This window comes from Cervus canadensis, chromosome 19, assembly GCF_019320065.1.
Source record: "Cervus canadensis isolate Bull #8, Minnesota chromosome 19, ASM1932006v1, whole genome shotgun sequence".
Taxonomy (NCBI): Eukaryota; Metazoa; Chordata; class Mammalia; order Artiodactyla; family Cervidae; genus Cervus; species Cervus canadensis.
Window position 1 is genome coordinate 47,318,098 of NC_057404.1, and position 19,167 is coordinate 47,337,264.

The window sequence follows — 19,167 nt, forward strand, 5'->3', positions numbered from 1 at the left end:
GAATTGGATTTTTCCTGTAATAAATATCAGAACAACGTCCCAAGAAAATCTGGCTTCCTACACTTCAATAACAAATGAGTCTTTATTGAAAATATTAACACATAGTTCATACAGAAATTTCACTCAGTAGTAAATATCTATACCTTGGAAGTCTTTCATAGAACTTAGATCATTTCCACATATCTGATTCTACTTCTGCAGTTCAATATTAGAGTTTTTCTGGCCCAAATAATATATCTTATCATTAGGTTACAACAAGACTTGCATGTGAATATTTTCTCAACTCAATATGTGCTGTTATTTTAATGAACTTGAGTTGAATCAGCACATCAATCCAGGCCACCTCTCTGCAAACACAATAACAGAACTTGATCTATTCAATTTCAAACCCATTATAGTCTACTAGTCAGACAGCATGCAACTATGGAGCTTTATAAATGTAAAATGATTATATCTTCTGTCTAGCATTCATATGTCATATATGTTAAAATAGTATACTGAAATAAATATTTGGCAGCTTCATCAAAGAAAAAGGCTGAATGCCTTAATTTTTTTTTTATTTAGTCCTATAATTTCTTGGGAAATGTTTTTTTATGTTCTTTCTATGAAAGTTATTTTATAGAACTGAATGGCCATTTATCAGTTCTTACAGAATTCTAAAGAACTAAATATACTATCATACATATAAGAGATGCATTTCTTATGAAAATTTACAATATGCTACACTGAGTACCTAGGTTTGGCTAATTATGAGAAACTGCCTTCCCTTAATGAGGTAGTTAAAATAAGAATATTTTCCCCAAGGACTACTTTTCAGTTTCAGTTCTGTTTATGAAGAATTTGGTGACTTGGACAAGGGGTTCACCTCCCTTGAAGAACTCTCAACATATGATTTTTTTTAAGAATGTAAACTAATCCTCCAATTTGTTACAACTGGTTTAAGTTTAAAATCTTTTAAAACGATAGTTATGAGATTTTCATAGTCAAGGACCAAGGAATTCAACTGATTTAGTGATTAGCCATTAAGAAGGTAATTTTGTGATTTTTTAAAATATATATATATCTCATAATTAAAAGCAAACTATGAGTTCCTGAAAAGTTAAAAAAAATATATATATAAAAGCAAATAATCTAATATAAAATATATTTTTAAAAACATGTTTTCTAAAGAACAGACCACTTATGAAAATCCTACAATTAAGGGCTCAGATATGAATAGTCAGGTCTAATAAAGAAATCCCAATTTAATTGGGATTGACGCGGCACTGAAAGATGAGGCAGGGTCTAGCAGCTAGCAAAGGGTCTACATCATCTTATGAGGAAGCTACTTTTCATAGAGCCCTTCCACAAACTGATCTACACCCCACTGCTTCAGAGCAAGCATATTCTCACAGAAGCCTTCAGAACAGAGCCAATGCAAAAACACTTCCCTCTTTGGTGATGATCCTTTTAACAACTGCCTGAATAATCACACTGAGATTCAAGCATTTGCATTGACCTTAAACTGTTGTCTTTCACACAAGTGAATGCTCACTCTCTGGGTCTGCTTTAGGACCAAAGAAAACGCACAAATATTAAACACTTCAACAGGCCTGAACGAAGAAGATGAAAATATGAGCAAATTTTAAGTATTCTCTTCTCTTTACCAAAGTGCATTATTCTATGTTGAAAAGATATTTTAAGATGAAAGACAACCCAAATGTTTATCCATTGACAGTCTTGTTTCAATTATACATCCATTCAGTGGAATTCTATTTAGCTGTTAAAGCAACAAAGGATGAGACAGTATTGCCTATAAAATATTCTTGCCAAAAATGCTTAACCTGAATCTTATCAATTTTAAAGGAAACATACCTTTTTGGCTCCGCAAGCAGCACCATGGCAATTGGCAAGAACAAAAGCCTTATGGAAGCCAGAAAAAAGGGAGCCAAGAAGAAAATGGTTGATCTATTTTCTAAAAAAGATTGGTAGGACATGAAAGCACTAGCTATGAGAACTGTGGAAAACACTAGTCACAAGAACTCAAGAAACCAAAATTAATCTGATGGCCTCATGGGTCATGTTTTTGAAATAAGCCTTGCTGATCTGCAGAATGATAATTGCATTTAGAAAATTCAAGATAATTACTGAGGATGTTCAGAGAAAAAAAACTGCATGACTAACTTCTGTGGTATGGATCTTACTTATAAAAAAATGTACTCTATGATCAAAAAAACAGCAGATCATGATTGAAGCTCATGTTGATGTCAAGGCTAGTGTTGGTTATTTACTTCATCTGTTCTGTGCTGGCTTTACTAAAAATCTCAATAATCAGAGTCAGAAGACCTCTTACACCAAACACAGTAGAAAGACCTACTGAAAAAACCTACAACTTTTCAAGACATTGCTTAATTTTTCTTTTGTGATTAAGAATGCAACCCAGCAACTATAGATTATGAGGTTGCTATGAATTGACTTTCTGTCACGACCTGAAAATTGCTGTCTTGAACAAATCCCTGACATCAGCTTGCTGTATTTTTAGAATTTTTCTCTTCTCCAAAAACAGGAAAGAAAACCTAGGTTCCAAATAAATGCGGTATTTTTTAAAGTTGGAGGTATGGGAAGAACAGTTATTTTGACATTTTAGATTGCTTTTTAATCAAACAGTAGAAATTCTAACTTTGCAAGGAAGGACTAGTACTCCATATCTCAAGCCACCTTTAAAATGTTTAACTGGCCTGAGCGTCCATTCTGGAAGGCGCATGGATATGAGTTGACTGTGACCTAAAAGGACAACTTGGTCCCTTAATGGTCACAACTAATAATTTACTCAAAGCATATTTTTATATGCAAGTACAATAGCACTCAATGGGAAAGGCCACTTCCAAGGTCTTAATGGTTATTAATCTGTTTTCCCCCAAAATATTGGTTTAACAGATTATGCCCAGCTAGTTAATAAGGAGCAACACTAAAGTAAAGGGGCTTCCCTGGTGACTTGGTGGTAAAGAATCCGCCTGCCAGTGTTAGAGACTCAGGAGACGCGGGTTAGATCCCAGGGGTGGGAAGATCCCTTGGAGAAGGAAATGGCAACCCACTCCAGTATTCTTGCTTGGAAAATCCCATGAATAGAGGAGCCTGGTGGGCTATAGTCCATGGGATCACAAAAGGGTTGGAAATAAGTTAGGGACTAAACAAAAACAACTAAAGTAAAAAGAGTAATAGAAGGTGTTTTTTCTTTTTAAGACTATAGCTCTATTTTGCAGTAATATAAGCCTATCTCCTAGTCACTCTAGTAACTTTCTTCCTTGAAAACACTTCCCTTCCCTGAAAACCTCTAGAACATGGGCTGTTCTTTCTGTTACAGTCAAATGCAATTCCATTAATATAATCATGTATTCTCACTGAATTTCTAGAACATGTCAATATGCCATCCTTCAGGCAACAGAAAACCAACCTAATGGGAAACCGATGAGTCACACTGTTAAATTATGTTTTTGCTTCAAGTACATTTTTGAAACTAGTTCACCTCTCCATGAAATCCTGTTTTTATATGAAGAATAAGTAAGCAATTCTTCAAATATTCCAAAAATACAGTAGAATGTTGATAGGTTTCTGGCTGCATTTTAAATCCATCTTTCCAATGAATAAAAGCAAAAGAAATCAAAGTTTCTGCAAAGCCTCAGGACAAAACTTCAAGAACAGTCAAGTGCTTCAGAAATGATTATTATAATCAGAATACTGGCTTCCCTGGTGGCTCAGTGGTAAAGAACTCGCCTGCCAATGCAGGAGACATAAGAGACATGGGTGTGATCCCTGGGTGGGGAAGATCCCCTAGAGGAGGTGATGGCAACCCACTCCAGTATTCATGCCTGGAGAATCTGATGGACAGAGGAGCCTGGCAGGTTATAGTCCATAGGATTGCTGAGTCAGAGACAACTGAAGTGACTTAGCATGCACTCACTCTTTTGTACTTACAAAACTACAATATCTTCCCATTTATAGCACAAAAACTAAACCAGAGCTAAAGGGTGAAAAAATGAACAGACTTTGAAAGGAATTATGAGGAGATTTCACTTAACTATAGAATCAAGAAGAATTTTTAAGTATTTTAAAATACCATTTCCTAATTCCTTTTACTATGGTTGTAGTACCACCCCACTTCAAGAGTTCCCTACTATGCTAGAGAGGGTGCCAAGAGAACAACACTTTTATTCACTTTCTATGTAATTCGTATGCATTATGGGATGTAGAAACATTCATAATATTTGAATTACCGATTCTACTTATAGGTAATATAGGCAATCCACACAAAGGCATAAAGATATAAGATTATTCACTGTGAAGTTATTTTTTATAACTTAAAAATAATCAAAAGGCATAAAAAGAGAAAAATTGTTAATGGGGAAAGGGAGCAACATAAAGGTAGGGGAATAAGAGATACAAACTACTAGGTGTAAAATAAGCTACAAGAATATATTATACAACATGGAGAATATAGCCAATATTTTATAACAATCACAAATGGACCATAATTTAAAAAATTGTGACTCACTATACGGTACACCTATAACCCATAAATACTATGTAGTAGAGCAGTAGGTCGCTCAGTCGTGTCCAACTCTTTGCAACTCTATGGACTGTAGCCCGCCAGGCTCCTCTGTCCATGGGGATTCTCCAGGCAAGAATACTGGAGTGGGTTGCCATGCCCTCCTCCAGGACATCTTCCCAACCCAGGGATTGAACCCAGGTCTCCTACATTGCAAGTGGATTCTTTACCTGAGCCACCACGGCTATACTTAGAAAATTTTTTTAAGTTATCTGAATGCTTTTATGTGGCTCTTACACTCCAATCTGAAGACAGAACACCCTAGTTTAATGAGAGTATTTATCAACCCATGAACAGGTGACTCTTAGACATACAATTTTATCTAAACAGAAAAGTGTTCCATGACTATAAATGTTTAAAACATGATACATTATATTCCCCATTTTGGAGAGTCACAATACACATATCCTACAGTAAATAAATCTGCTTATATCTGTTTAACTCAATGCATCTCTAATTTGTCTTGAAACTTGTTTGCTAACATGAAGAGGAAATGGTGTTCTGGGGAGCACAGCTGGACACATTGAAATAAACAAAAGACAGGACAAGAGTACATGGATCACTGTTATAAAGACAATTCCTAAGGTGCTCATAAACAGATGAATGGTAAGCAAAAGGGAAATACTACTAGAAAGCCATTTGGTTCTCTCCTGAGCTCTCTTAAGCTTGGGCATTTCATCATGGAATCAGAAGAAAACCATGTTGGTCAGTTCATCAAATTTCTAGATCATATGAAGCCAAGAAGAGTTGGAAATGTATTGAAAGACTCACAATCCCAACAAGTCCTGAAAGGCTGGGATTTGGGTCTATAAAAAGAGACGAAAATCTAGTGAATACAATATAAAGTCTTGATTTGCCTCCCCACTCCCCCAAAAAACCAAAACTGCAAAATCAAGAGTGAGAAAGACAGGCCTTAACAGAAGCACATGTGAAAAATACTTAGGGGTTTTCATCAATATTAAACTCAGTGTCAGTTAATAGAATTATGGAACCAGAAAGAAAATTACTGTCATATTAGGCTGCATTTGTAGTAGAGTATATAAAACTAGGGAAGTTTTCTTCCCTTTCCTCCTCATAGATACCACCAGGCATCTGAGGCTTTATTCAAACCAATGTGCAACATTTTAAGAAAGAAGCAGACACCCTGAAAAGTCTCAATAAGTCAATGGCATTTTAGAACAAAACTCTCAATAAGAAATTAGAATAGATGATTTCACATATTTGAAGAGTTGTCACAAGACTGAGGTATTTGAATTCTTTTTTATGATGCAGGAAGGGATGGTGTACAGAATCAAATGGTGAATGCTCAGAAGATAAATTTTAACCTAACAAACAGAAGAAGCTTTGTAATAAACCAGTCGAAAGATTGAACAGTCTATTCAAGAGATAATAATGAGTTATGATCATTTAGTCAAAATGTCACTGAGGGAATTCAAGAATCAGGTACAATGTTAAGTCTGGATAGCCTTTAAAGATCTTCACAACACTGAGATTCTAAAATACTATCAGAGACAGCATCACCATTTGGAGACATTATCAAGAACAACATAATACATTCTATATGGAATTAGGGATACCAGTGCCAATGGGTACTGGATGCTGACTCAGGAAATCCAATTTTCACTTTTCAGGATTTAGGAATCTTATCGTTAAAACAGTCATTATTAAAATTTAAATTATATAGCCTTACAATGAGATAAATTATATGAAAAACAAAACTAGTCAACACCCAAACTTATCGCTTCCTAATGTCACTTTGTTAGCTTTCAACTGACTCTGGTGGGATATTCACATCTTGAAAATCTATAAATGCTATAAATTAGGACTTTTCTTTAGAGTGGTTGTTAAATATTTAACATCAGTAATACCTATCATCAGTGAGCATTTATTAAGCTGCCACAGGTACAGCTTCAGGCTGTGTAGAATAAAAGTACAAATCAAAGCAATCTTCCTTCAGGAAACAGGAAAAGAACTAGGAAGCAATATCTAAACTTTTAAAAGTGATCTGTCTGGCTAACAAACACATGAAAAGATGCTCAACATCACTCATTATCAGAGAAATGCAAATCAAAACCACAATGAGGTACCATTACACGCCAGTCAGGATGGCTGCTATCCAAAAGTCTACAAGCAATAAATGCTGGAGAGGCTGTGGAGAAAAGGGAACCCTCTTACACTGTTGGTGGGAATGCAAACTAGTACAGCCGCGCTATGGAGAACAGTGTGGAGATTTCTTAAAAAACTGGAAATAGAACTGCCATATGACCCAGCAATACCACTCCTGGGCATACACACCGAGGAAACCAGATCTGAAAGAGACACGTGCACCCCAATGTTCATCACAGCACTGTTTATAATAGCCAGGACAAGGAAGCAACCTAGATGCCCATCAGCAGACGAATGGATAAGGAAGCTGTGGTACATATACACCATGGACTATTACTCGGCCATTAAAAACAATTTATTTGAATCAGTTCTAATGAGATGGATGAAACTGGAGCCCATTATACAGAGTGAAGTAAGCCAGAAAGATAAAGACCAATACAGTATACTAACGCATATGTATGGAATTTAGAAAGATGGTAATGATAACCCTATATGCAAAACAGAAAAAGAGACACAGATGTACAGAACAGACTTTTGGACTCTGTGGGAAAAGGCAAGGGTGGGATGATCTGAGAGAATAGCATTGAAACAAGTATACTATCTAGGGTGAAACAGATCACCAGCCCAGGTTGGATGCATGAGACAAGTGCTCGGGCTGGTGCACTGGGAAGACCCAGAGGGGTGGGATGGGGAGGGAGGTGGTAGGGGGGATGGGGATGGGGAACACATGTAAATCCATGGCTGATTCATGTCAATGTATGGCAAAAACCACTATAATATTGTAAAGTAATTAGCCTCCAACTAATAAAAATAAATGGAAAAAATAAATAAATAAAAGTGATCTGTCTTCTTACTGTATACATTGTGGTGTGTTTATACAACAGATTACTCCATAGCCTTGAAAAAGAATGATGTAAATCAGTTTGTATTGGGAAGATACACAGCAAACAAGTAACACCAGACTCCTCTGGGGGAGACATTGTGTGTCATACAAATGTTTGTTTGTTGTCATATGTACGTATGATTTTAATAATAATAACAATGCTATAATCAAACACACAGAAGGAGGTCAACCTGGGGCTATACCTTCTCTTTTTTACTACAAGGGGGAGAGAAGAGAGCGACCTTGACAAAAGCAGCAGAAGCAGAGATAAAACGCCTAAAGCTCAGAGGGTGCTGCACTGGCTGCCTCCAGGTGAGGGGATGACACTGTTAATACATCCTGACTGTTCTGACCACCTTCCATCTCCTATTCTTCTGGAGGAGCCTGCTGTGGAGCTGATATTCCTGCCTTCCTTACTCACTGGGTATCCAGATGGCTCAGTGGTAAAGAATCCACCTGCAATGCATGAGTGGCAGGAGCTGCGGGTTTGATCCCTGAGTCAGGAAGATCCCCTGGAGGAGGAAAAACCAACCCACACCAGTAGTCTTGCCTGGAGAATCCCATGAACAGAGGAGCCTGGCGGGCTACAGTCTGTGGAGTTGCACAGAATTGGACATGACCAAGCATACAATCGCATCCTGAAATCACTGGCAGTGATTTCGACCGCTGGGGAACATCCGGCAATGCTGAAACATTTTTTTGTATTCTAGAAACGGAGGGCAACTAGCATCTAGGGAGGAGAGCCCAGGGATGCTGCTAAACGTTCTACAGGGCACAGGACCACCCCCACAACAAAGAGTCATCCAGCCCACAACGTCAACAGTGACAAAGTTCAGAATCCCTGCACTCCTGTGTACTTAAGTCCACCTGAATGGATCCTGTTCTTTAAAAGCCAAGAGAGTCTAACCAAGTCCCAGAGATTCTGCCCTCACTAGAAAACATGGACATAGAGTCTGAACTGACTTTTAAGAAAGCCTGCTGCTGCTGCTAAGTCACTTCAGTCGTGTCCAACTCTGTGTGACCCCATAGACGGCAGCCCACCAGGCTCCCCCATCCCTGGGATTCTTCAGGCAAGAACACTGAAGTGGGTTGCCATTTCCTTCTCCAATGAATGAAAGTGAAAAGTGAAAGTGAAGACGCTCAGTCATGTCTGACTCTTATCGACCCCATGGACTGCAGCCTACCAGGCTCCTCTATCCATTGGATTTTCCAGACAAGAGTACTGGAGTGGGTTGCCGTTGCCTTCTTCAAGAAAGCCTGCAGGTCTCCGTAAAAATAACTGCCAATGGAAAGCAGCCTGCAGAGGGGTTAAAAACGTTACACTTGACCTAACAACTAACTCACAGAGATAATTTATCCTGAGAAAAATCACCTGATTGGCATGTAACCAGCATTTCTCCAAAGTATCACAACATTCATTAGAGAACTTCTCCATTTTCTAGAAAAAGTTTTTTAAAAATCCAAGTAACTTCTTTAATAACATGTTGCTATTTTTGAACTCACAAAAAGTAAATGAACTGGAATTATGAGTTCAAATACCAATTATCATTGTAGTTTTAAATCCATTAAAATTAGATACAGTTGGCTACAGGCTATATTTTTCTAGCTTTTACTCCCCTTGTAGTCCAGTCTGCATATCTGACACCACTGTTCCTTTGTCAGAGTTTAGCAGCCTACTTATTTCTTTAAATAGTAAGGCAAATGGCACAGGGTCTCATTCATAGTAAATGGCAATATATATTTTATTAATTGAATAAAAAGACATTTAAAGACTACTGTACAGATGATCCCTTAGTCTTTGTCAGAGTTGGTTGGAGTTAGGTAATACCAGAGGTCAGTTACTACCTACAATATAGAAATTTTATATACTAATATACAAAATATTTAATATTTATAATTAACTCTCTCCTCTATCTAGTAATAGATAGACTGACTCCCAGAACATAAACTGCTTCTGAAGAAGGTAAATATTTCCCTACCAAAAAAGCTGACCATTCACCATGTAGTTCAATGTGTCACCACCCAGCCAGCCCCTATTCTAACATACTTTCTTCCAAGAGTATATGGGAGGGCCATTTTATACCTTCAGTCATTCTTCTGCCAAAATTTCAGTGGGCTTAGTCAAAAGGTGGAAGCAGCTGAAGCAGGCAGGAGCAGAGAAGGGTATCTATACCCCTGGGCAGCTGAGAGCTGAGCTCTTTGAGATGCTGGTAAGTGAACACTGTCCATAGGTATCAGGAGAAGGGGAGGAAGATCAAACAAAACAGACAACAGGAGAAGTAACTGGCCAAGAACAGGAAATAAATCTTAGAAAGTCAAAGTGTTAGTCACTCAGTCATATCCGCCTCTTGGTGACCCCATGGACGTTGCCCACCAGGCTCCTCTGTCCATGGAATTTCCCGGGCAAGAATACTGGAGTGGGCTGCCATTTCTTACTCCAGGGGATCTTCCCAACCCAGGGATAGAACCCAGGTCTTTCCCACTGCAGGCAGATTCTTCACCACCTGAGCTACCAAGGAAGCACAGTATGGACTAAAGACAACTATCTGAAGTGGAAACACATGAATGAACATGAAGGGAACTGGTTGGAGTGCCCAGTGAAAAGCCAAACTAGTAAATAAGATAACTGAAGTCAAAGCCAGGACGTCCAAAATAGCAGCACAGAACCCCAGAGGCAGCCACATGCTCACACCAAGCAAATGTGGTCTGTATAGAAATAATCGCCTGGGCATCGTATCCCAGAACACAAGAGCAAGGTCAGCAATTCCTCCCTTTACATTAGTAGAACTAGTCACTGATACCCAAATACAGGAAGCTGAGTCTTCCAAAGTGGTTTCTCCCTTAAACAAATTTTCAGTGTTACCATTTTAAAGGCCACTTAGGTCCATGATACTAGTAATACAGGCATAGCAATCAACACTGCCACTATGGGTCTAGCAAATAAAGCATTTAAAGTCAAATTGAAAGGAACTGTCCTTTACATAATTTTAGCAACAATAAGAAAACTGAGTACCACACAACCCATAGGATAAGAATAAGGATAAAGGCAGAAAATAAACAACCATTACTACACTGAAGTGTAAAAAAAAAAAATTTTTTTTTAACCTAAAAGAATTTTTTCCTGTTAAGTTGCTTTCATGCAATGTGAGGGAAAACATATGCTCCAACAGAAAACTATGCATAATCTAGAGCACATCTTTTCCATTTACCTGATTCTTTGGAAGCTATTGTAAAACGCTGTAAGTTGCAGACAGCTAATAACGAAGTCACATAACTAGACACATGGGTGGACCTGGAGACTGTCATGCAGAGTAAAGTAAATTCGGAAAAACAGATATCATATATTAAAGCATATATGTGGAATCTAGAAAAACGGTACAGATGTACAGAGGCACAGACACAGAGAACAAATACATGGACACCAAGGAAGGGAAGGAGGCGTGGGTGAGATGGGAGATTAGGATTGACATGTACACTACTCTGTATAAAATAAATAATTAAGAAGAACCTATTGTACAGCTCAGGGAATTCTACTTAATGCTCTGTGCTAAATGGAAAGGAAATCCAAAACAGAGGGGAATTTATGTACAATTACATACAACTGATCCACTTAACTGTAAAGGAGAAACTAACACAACACTGTAAAACAACTAAACACCAATTTTAAAAACTTAGTACATTAAAAAAATGAACTGTGGTCTATAGACATGCAAATTCTGAGTGCAACTGATTTACCCCCCTACTGAGGAAAAGTCCAGTTTTCCCTCCCTCTATATGTTAGCTTCAATATTCTAGATTGATAAATGTAACTGTCTTTAAATTCTCCTTTGAACTGGTTATCACATCTTACCAGTTACTTCTTTATTGATTCAAGTAAAATCCTTAACACATGTTCACTGATTTTACCTTTTTTGGAAAATTACCTTTTAACAGTAATTTTGGGGAAGCAGTTACTTTCTGAAATTTGAGAGAATACTGACATTTACCACTGATGTTTTTCTCAGTTATGTTGCTGGATTTAATCACAAGTATAATATTGCCCAGGAAAAGCCTAGAGGTTTGGGGACCCGAGGATGACAAAGCCTCTGAATGGTCAATTTAGAGGCAGACTATAAGCCAGGTAAAGTGACATCCATAGAATAGAGGCAAAATAGAGTTTATATTCATGCTAGAGAAGGAAAAGAAGAGAGGACGGAGAGGAAAGAGGTTGAACTAGAATGCGAGCTTTTATTTGAGAGCATAGAAGATGCTCTATTTTTGCAGTTTCACAGATACACGGCTACATCCCAAAGATAATCTTGTCCATTCTATTTGCCAACAACAGCTCACTTTAGGGCAATGCTTGTTCATGGATAGCCTGATAGAGAATCACATCTGTCTCTGGGTGTGTTTGCTGTGTTCATTCTTGGTTTTTAGGAGTTCAACGAACATTATTAATCTCACCACATCCTATAACTGCAAAAGCAGTGTGAACATTCAAAATGCTAGTGGTACAGGACTACAGTTAAACAAAAATGGAGACTTCAAGAAACTGAAAAGGAAGAGAAAAATGATGTATGATAAGCATATCTAGGAGATAAATGTGATCGATTACAAAATTCCTCTAGTCTGGGATTTCTTCTCGAAGATTGAGGCTGGAAGCAAAGGTTTTCTGCTCAAAGAGCGGAAGTACATTCTGAGCCTAACGTGTCATGGGCTCACACATAAAAAACAGAAAGTATACCTCAGACGTCTCAACTCAAGGATAGTTTTTGCCTTAACTTTTGGGGGTCTCCCTGGTGGCTTAGTGGTAAAGAATCTGCCTGCCAATTCAGGAGACACGAATTTGATCCCTAATCTGTGAAGATCCCATATGCCATGGAGCAACTCAACCCGTGGACCACAACTATTGAGCCTTTGCTCCACAACAAAAGAAGCCACTGCGATGAGAGGCCCGTTCACCACCAGCAGAGTAACCCCTGTTCACCAACACTAGAGAAAAGCCAATGCAGCAACCAAGACCCAGCACAGCCATAAATAAATAGATTTTTTAAATTTTTAAGTTTTTTTTTTAAATTAACTTTTTAACATTCTAAAACTGGCATTAATAACATAAATTTTACTACCAACACAAAGCATTCCTTATACAGAACTTGATTGCAGAACCAAAGCAATATCCAGGAACGTATCCTCAGAAATAGGGGAAATCTAGAACATTAACTATGCACAGAAGGAAACTATACAAGAACATAAAGGCCCTAGTTCCTTTACGTGTGTAACTTCTCCATGCTAGAGTTCTTCTTTTACTAAAAACTTCCAGATGCATAACATGTAGAGTAATACTAAGCCACGCTGTCAAGCTCGCTGCTTAAACTCCTGGGAAGGTGTCAGTATATCTTTACCGTTTTGACAGTAAATTCAGGGAATACAGTTTGTTTGGTTAGACTTCTCTCTTACAGCTCACAGTAGCTTTGGCGGGCATAAAGGGTCTTTCCAGCCATTAGTACTAGGTCAGCCTATCTTTGCTGCTCTGTCTTCTCTCAAAAGGCAAAGTAACTACAAAGTCATTTAGAAAAGAGAAGTCATTTTTCTCTTCCAGACTTCCTGAAAGCCCACAGTATATTAAGGAGAAAATAAACTGCTCACCAAAGTTCAGTAACATGTACAGTTGTCATTCTGCTATCTGCCCAGTAAGACAATCAAGGCATTGCACTTGACCAAACTACTGTCCACCGCTAGCTACTCAATACAGTAAACGTCACTGCAGGTGACGCTGGATGCTCATCTCAGTGGGAGGAAGAGTTTAGTCTTTCAAACTTATTTTTGCAGTATTTGCTGCAGAATGCTTGTACCCAGATTTACACTTTCTTCCTGAAAGGTGTTACATAGATCCCTTCAGCATTGGCTAAAATGTTTTTAATTCCTATCATTATTTAAACACAGATGTGCAATTCACGTATTCACATTACCCTGTCGATTTAAATTTTAATACATAAACATCATCAGTTTAAGACAATAAGAATCAGATCAAAAAGAAAGTCTCAAAGATCTTTAAAGTATCTTTAATAACAACTTTTCCACAATATAAATTTTCTATAAATAATATAATTTGGAGATAGTTATCTTTTGTATACTACTTCGCAAACCAAGTCTTCACTATTAGTTTAGAAAATCAACTGCTTTAAATACATACATAAAAGAGGCAATGGACTGCTGTAACTTGGTGAGGAAGCTTCATAGACATATCCAAAATTACAGAATAAGTAAAAATACATAGGAAGAAATATGAAAACACATAGGCACACACACACACACACAAATCTGTCACAGAAAAACAACAATACTGTGACTTGTAAGCTTAAAAAAATAAGTGACTTTAAGAAAAGGGATGAGATGATTTCCTGACACATAGTCCCACGCTCAGTTACACAATGCACTTTTACAGCTTTCCAGCACTAATTCTATTGTTACATCTCCTTTGCTAGACTACTAAAACTATTAAAGGACAATATTATATTAATAGTCCTTTCTGGATTCCATTCATTTTAATATACAATCTTGTTTCCATCCTTCCTTGTAATGTTTCTAGTTACAGAATTTTGGAGAGGGTTTATGTATTGATAAACACATAGTGTCTCTAGACACAGGAGCTGGGATCACACTGGGGCTTGGACTTCGAGTAATCTATTAACAATATCCAAAAGATTTCTAAGATTCTCTGGAGTTCCTCAGGGGCCACTATGGGGGTGTGAGATAGGCAGTGGAAAAAAAGGTCATATAAGGTTTTGGCCTCTGTCTCCTGTGACCTCCAAAGTTAACCACGGTTTGTGTGGCTAACATTATATACAATTTTATATACCGGATTTCCTCATAATATTTCATTTTTTTCTAAAGTTTCAGGCTCTTTGAGAAATGCTGGAAAACCCCTGAACCACTTGACCTCTAAGATTTGTATTAGCTTTAATATGCTTTGGCCCTGAAAATCCTCAGAGAAAATGTTTAAATGCATAGGGATAAGGATAATTAGTGTATGTAGAGATAAACCACAAAAAAAGTTCTCAACCAAATCAAGTTGACAGATCTTCATTATGATCATTATGAACTTTTATAGCTAACTTTCTATAGAGAACTCTACAATAAGCCCTAGAGATACACAGATACAAACCAGAAACCCAGCCATGGAGCTTATAAATGAGATTGGTAGAAATGGACGCCCAACCCACTCCCACAGGAAGTCCACTGCAATTACTCTGTGAAACCACATAGTAATTAGCATCAGGATCTGCCCCTGAGAGACATATGGCCCTTTACACACTTAAGTCATTGGACACCCAACCAGGTTGATAACCATCCTCAGAAAGGCATCTATTTAAGATGCTTGTGTCCATTCAAACTTTGTATGCTCTGACATTGAGCCCTAATTTTTTCAGTAGAAAAATGATTTTTAGTATTCCAAAGTTCACTGTCAAAGCCCTAGAATTTGCCAGCAATGCTAGTATGATTTTCAGGTCAAAAGGTTGGTTTTTGTCCATGGTTCATGGAAATGTGTTATCTTATGCTCATGTCATGCACATTTTAAAAATGTCAGCTAGATTTTGGAGCCTTTAAGTCACAAATCAGTCCTGGGTGTTCACTGGAAGGACTGATGTTGAAGCTGAAACTCCAATACTTTGGCCACCTGATGCGAAGAGCTGACTCATTTGAAAAGACCCTGATGCTGGGCAAGATTGAGGGCAGGTGGGGAAGGGGACAACAGAGGATGAGATGGCTGGATGGCATCACCGACTCAATGGACATGATTTTGGGAGGACTCTGGGAGTTGGTGATGGACAGGGAGGCCTGGTGTGCTGCAGTCCATGGGGTCGCAAAGAGTTGGACATTACTGAGCAACTAAACTGAACTGAAGACATAAAATTGGAGTTTCACAATTCCTAGAAAGGTAATACGAACAACTTACCTTTAATAACTGTCAGAACTGACCTAAAGATACAGGAATGTTGAGAAAGAACTGTGTCAAAGTTCCGGGCACATTTGACTTTAGTATCTAAAGGATCAAAAATAATACCACCACTCTGGCCCTGTAATTGACTGGATGCAGACTCCTATAAGATTTTTCTCTCCCATTAGCTGCTACAAGAGTAAAAGAGGATGTTGGAGACAGAGAGAATCGCTCTTCCTCTCTTAACCATTGTCCCGATTTATAATAGGAACTCTAAAGTACCAAGCTTGCTACATGATGGTAAAGAGATATGATTCCAAGAGATTACATGATATGGCTGGCTTTTTTTTCTCTCTTCTCACTCTCCTTACATCTGAAATATTTGAGAAAAGAAAAATACATTTTATCTTTGCCACAACCAGACCTATTTCTGCTGCTGCTGCTGCTAAGTCGCTTCAGTCGTGTCCGACTCTGTGATCCCATAGACAGCAGCCCTCCAGGCTCCTCTGTCCCTGGGATTCTCCAGGCAAGAATACTGGTGTGGACCTATTTCTAGTTAGACATATTCTGACTATATCACCATAATGCACAAGCTAGGGCTGGCTATAATTCATCCACTTAGCCTAAATGTGAAAACTATATTTAAATATGTGCTGATTACATTTAAAATATAAGAATAAAAACTTTGTGTACATAATCCAGAAGCCTAGAGCTCCTAAAATCAAAATTGTTATTGTTGTTTAGGAACTAAGTAGTGTCCAACTCTTCTGCAACTCCATGGACTGCAGCCCACCAGGCTCCTTTATCTGTGGGAATTCCCAGGCAAGAATACTGGAGTGGGGTGCCATTTCCTTCTCCAGGGATCTTCCTGACCCAGGAATCGAACGCTCAACTCCTACATTGGCAGGCAGATTCATTACCACTCAGTCACCTGGGAAGAAGCCCAAAATCAAAATTATGATTATCCAAATGAACACATAGTTTTTGGCATTTCTGGCAAATCAGACGAACCAATCAGACTAAGAGGAGTATGACAAAAATTAAGAACACATTCCAGCTAACGTATTACGTGATAACTGAAGTTGAAATGGAGCCTCCAAATGAAATTATGTCAAAAGCATGATAGCAATTCCAAACAATTCTTGATTCTGAGAAAGTACAAAATAGAAGCAGAAAATCTTCAACTGATAAGTTCAATTACACTTAGTTCATTTATTCTAGTTATTGGAACACCAGCCTCAAATTCATATAAGTGAATTTATCTACTAAATAACTAAATTTTTGACTAATACAAAAGTGCAATTTACTAGGTTATTTTAAATATCTTAAAGCTTATAAGACAACCTAGTCTTCAAATATAGATGGAAGAGATGAATTGTTCCTTCCATTAAACTTTTTTCTTTTTTTTTTTTTTTAATTAGACAAAGCATTTATTTAAAAAATCCATGGGTTGTTGGCAGAAAAATGGGAAAAAAGAAAACAAAGATCTAATGGGATAAATAGCAAAACAACAAAGTGATAGATTTAAACGTCATCATTATTAATAATTATATTGAATCCATTAAACTTTTCCATAGCGAACAATTTGACAGGTAGAAGTCTACTAGGAAATTAAGTGAGAAGCAGGTGACAGAACCGTCCCCCTGGTTCGGCTCAGCTTCTCCTCCTAGTGGTCACAAAGGGGAGGTGCCTGCCATCTGGTGGCATTTCTTCAAGGAATCCTGTTATTTAAACAACACGGAATATTCCTATGAAGAAATATATGATACCAGTGAAAAGTGTTCAATTTTAATCCACAAGTGAATTTCTGATTACTTCTGCCTCCCACTTAGAGCATCTCCTCCTTTTTAAAAGTTGGCCATAAAACATTTTTAAATTGCAAGGTTGCTGAACACAATCCAAATGAAACCGTAACCATGCATGTCTAAACCATATTCGGGTGTGCCGCAATCATTTTTAACACAATTCTTTAAAAAAGTGTTAAATATCATGGTGCATTAAACCACTGCATGGAACTTGACCTGTATTGGCAAACCAGCAAGGATGGGAATGATTCTGGGTTTAGCAGTCACATACTGGGCTACTGCGTCAGCCCAAATTGACTCATAACATGGTTTTCATATTCTCAGCTCCCAGCAAACCACAAAGTAGCCTTTATAAAGTGGTCCATCCTCAGTTGCTCTGTCATGTCCAACTCTTTCTGACCCTACAGATTGTAGACTGCCAGGCTCCTCTGTCCATGGAATTTTCCAGGCAAGAATACTGGAGTGGGTTGCCATTTCCTACTCCATTATAAAATGGAAGGAGGAACTAAAAACATTTTTTCATAACAGGTTTTAGATGGTATCCACTCAAGATAACATAGATTGATGTCATTTTGATGAGTGTCTAGTGAGGCTCCCCCTGCAGAAGACAGTGCCCCTTGAACTGTAAGAGTCCTGATTCTGGCACGTTCCCCATTAGCCCTTCATGCACCTAATCTTGTCAATCAAAGGATGCCCTCCTTCTCGACCCCGAAACCTAATCTTGACACTCAGACATGCCAGGTAGTTGACTTTGAACACCTACAAACCATCAGAAGCACAGAGGTTAGTAAGGTCCTGAGAGGCTACTTGTACCTATACATTCTTCAGCTGAGCTGGAAACAACAAATAAATCCCTGCACAGAATGTATACCCTTCTCCTAAATAACTCCCAGCTTGTGGGAAAAAAACAGAATTACTAAAGTAAGAAAGAGAAAAGAGTATTTGAAGGATTTGTTTCTTAATGACTTTTAGACAAGAGAAACAGAAGAGAAGCTGCTTCAAGAGGCAATTTGTCCTCCGTTCTTCAGGTGACAGGGCATTTTGTCAGCTGTCACTGCTGGACCAACTAAAAATGTTACACTCAAACTGCTGTACTCATTAGGACTGGAACCATTTAACATGAAGGCTTGGAGGCACCCAGATGTCACATTGTATTGTTTGGCCTGAGTAGAGGAGGGGAATGCCTGCTAGTCTCATTTAAATAACATTTGTGGCATTTTAATTTGCCAAGAAGCAAACCGCTTCTGACTATTCTTTGCCTAACATAATTGAAAATCTATACATTATTATGTCCTTACTTGATTCACTCTTTCCATTCATTTTGTAGGCGGTAAAGAAAACTATACAGCATAAGTGAAAAACCATGTTAGTAGGAAACACAATTTTATATGATAAAGTAGATTTATGTTAGCAAGGTAATTTAAAGGACTGTTCATATGATGGAAAAGGATGCACACCCTTAAAGTTACAGTTAACATTTTCCACCCCAAATCGAACAGTTGCCACAAAAGGAGTCACCAGAGATTGTAGCATTCATATTTCTGAATCAGACATTTAATTACCGACATTTAATATGACTTTGTATCCAACCATTTTCGTAGACTTGAAGGGTGTGGAAGGACCTCAGAAATTATGGGATAAACCTTTTTTATTTCTGGCTAGCTCACTGAGTAGATGACTAGATGTGCTACACTACTTCATCATAACCTGTGAATGCAGAGGGGCCAGATTCAGTGGAACTTTTCAGTACCACCACGAAGGACGTTTCAACTCTTATTCAGCCCAAATCTCACTGGTTTCCAAAGAAATGTAGAAAAACAGATCACCATGCTATCTACCACAGCCTTTCATACACTAAAGCCACTTTCTG

The 19,167-nt window shown here is 38.0% G+C and overlaps 1 protein-coding gene and 1 pseudogene across 23 annotated transcripts in view; one reads left to right on the forward strand and one right to left on the reverse strand.

Moving 5' to 3' along the window:
* COL25A1 (collagen type XXV alpha 1 chain) overlaps positions 1 to 19,167 on the reverse strand; it is a 492,664-nt gene that overhangs the window by 465,394 nt on the left and 8,103 nt on the right. The gene's annotated exons all lie outside the window — the stretch shown is intronic.
* On the forward strand, positions 1,879 to 2,359 carry LOC122422002 (annotated as a pseudogene).